Raw genomic sequence first — 2,496 nt, forward strand, 5'->3', positions numbered from 1 at the left:
TTTTACTATGATTGATTATAACCAGTGTTCCTGTAGTTAAATGTTTTGTTATATTTAACCTTTCCATGCCACATATTTTTGTTTTGTTTTTTACTTTGATTGATTATAACCAGTGTTCCTGTGGCAGAGCCAAATAGGCAGCACTACTTCCTCTTTTACCAAAACCAAAAATAAACAGTTTAAGTCTGTGGCATCTAAGTCTGTGGTTCTCTTCCATTTCACACGACCAGCTCTCTAATTAAAACTACAAACCCTTAGTAGATTACTACAGTTTCATACTGAAAGAAAATGTTAAATTACTGCAACTCAATGCAGACTTTAAGACTAAGGTGACTGGCTGGTTTCAGTAGAAGGAAAAAATAGAAAGGGAGGTGAGATAGCTTTAGGGGAGTGAATATATTTTTTAATTTGGAAAAAAAAGAAGACAAAAATTATGAACTACACACAGGGGTGGGCTGAAAGCGCTTTGAAAGTCAGCATACAGAAGGGGCAAATAGGTATAACATGAAGCGCCAAATGACTCTCTGATAAGATATTACAGTACTTGATTTTGAGAGAGGCTAATAAGTAATGAGCAAGTGATTAATATCTTTAAGGTAAACTCGAGGTGATTGCATTTCTTTCACAACCAAGCACTCTTTTAATTAATTTCTATTTAAAGAAATCACAGTTCAAGCAAAGGTACACTGAACACAATTATAACTAGACTAAAAAATTCATTTAAGGCAAGCGAAGAGGGATGTTGAGAAAATAACAGCAGACGCAATGAGACATACCCGGACAACTTGACAAAAAACAAACATTTTGATTTGTTAAACAAGGAGGCAACTTGCATAGCAGCAATATTAATCACAACCACTCGCATTAATGTATCCATCATGGTAAAGCAATAGAGAACGACGATCCCCTTTGAAAGACGTACATCAGTCTTCTTTTCGAGGTGCAGTTCTTAGTCACATTTGCTCTTGATTGTTTAGGGGTCTTGTCTGATGGCAATTGTCGAAGCTCAGCAAACATTTGGTTGTCAGTCGATTCTGTAAAATATAATACACACACAAAGGTACAAAATGAGAACACTGCTCTCGTAACTTTCACTGTGTCAAGGCCCCAAGGCTTGTAAGTTGTAAATGGTAACAAACAAGATAAGAAATTGAAATGTAATGGAGACAATACGAACCATTGAATTTGTATGGTGAAGAAGTTTGAACTGAAGATACTGGTTAGCAGGTGGTGACAAATCAGTTGCACGAAACGAACAGGAGTGACATCTCCGAGGAAAACTGACTCGAGCATCCTCTCTCCGCCACAAATATCACAGCACCTGAAAAATGAGAGAATCATGAGAGTAAAACGATGAAAGATAACATTTTCCCTACGCGGTCTCATAGGTTAGACGGCCCTTCAGAAATGCAAAGAAAAGGTAGCGGCAACAGTGGCAAATGGCAACAAGCAATCGCAGACATTCGTTTCTCTAAAAAGTAAATAAAAAAAATCATGCGAGGCGGGACGGAAGAAAAGCGGCGAGACAACGACGAGCGGTAACAACATACTCACTTCGGAGTACATGTAGTCGTAGTACGTGTTGCCCTGTTGCCGGCCGTCGACCGGCCGGTACAGTACACCGCGGTTCGCTATGGACTCAAACTGTAGAAGAGCAGCAATTAGACGCCCGTTCCCAAAGGACGCTCTCCCCCGGTCACATTTTTCTTATTTTAAATAAAATCAGTGAAGTGTGGTCGTGTCAGACTTCAGTGAGTGTGTACAGTGCAAGTACGATGCTGATCATCTGTCGGAGCAGACGGATTTCAAGGGGGCATTGGAGAGGTTTAAAGCCTTTGTTTGGTGTTGCCTGCGCTCAAAAACACTACGTCTACTGAGGAAAGCAGCATTTTTCAACCTGGCAAGTATACGTATGGCAAAATGCAGTATGTTTAGCGACTTTGTAAGGTTACGGGAGGTTAGGGATAGACGACAGGGTGCGGGGAAGAAGGGAGGGAGGGAGGGAGGGGAGGTGGACGAAGGGGACGATTGGTGAGGCTAAATGGGTTGCCTAAGAGTCCGGCGCTCGTCCCGCGCCGGCACACGAGCGCCTTCAAAGCGCTGGGTAGGCCAACCCGCTAAGCATCTGTGTGAAGACGGCGGCCCGCCCAGAGCGCCCAAGTGCGAGACTGCGAGACCGCTAGTGCGGGGTGGCGTCGTCGTCGTGCTCCGAGGACTCCGATGACGTCCTTCGGGATGCCCGGATGGCCTCGGCACCACCAGATTCGGACTCAGCGCGTCAAAAAACCCCCAAGTACCAAATTTGGTAGGGATCGCACAACTCACCCTCACCTAATAACAAAGAAGGGGGACCCCTTTGCTTGCGAACCCGGTGTAGAGGCGAGTGGGCCCAGGAGGGGGGCCAGTTAAGCTCCATCTGGGCCCCAACTGGTGCCCCCTTGGGGCGTGACCGGGCATCCTGGCGCGCTGCCGACGGAGCCCCTCACAGCGGCCAAT

General features: G+C 45.2%; 1 long non-coding RNA gene across 1 annotated transcript; it reads right to left on the bottom strand.

Moving 5' to 3' along the window:
- Positions 1-377: 377 nt before the first annotated feature.
- On the bottom strand, positions 378-1,970 carry LOC127750827 (uncharacterized). The gene is made up of 3 exons (XR_008011855.1): positions 1,555-1,970; positions 1,178-1,321; positions 378-1,034 (listed from the first exon to the last, which is right to left on the bottom strand). It is a non-coding gene; the product is annotated as an uncharacterized LOC127750827 (long non-coding RNA).
- Positions 1,971-2,496: the final 526 nt, after the last annotated feature.

The sequence above is a fragment of the Frankliniella occidentalis genome, unplaced genomic scaffold (assembly GCF_000697945.3).
Source record: "Frankliniella occidentalis isolate FOCC.00 unplaced genomic scaffold, Focc_3.1 Scaffold266, whole genome shotgun sequence".
Taxonomy (NCBI): domain Eukaryota; kingdom Metazoa; phylum Arthropoda; class Insecta; order Thysanoptera; family Thripidae; genus Frankliniella; species Frankliniella occidentalis.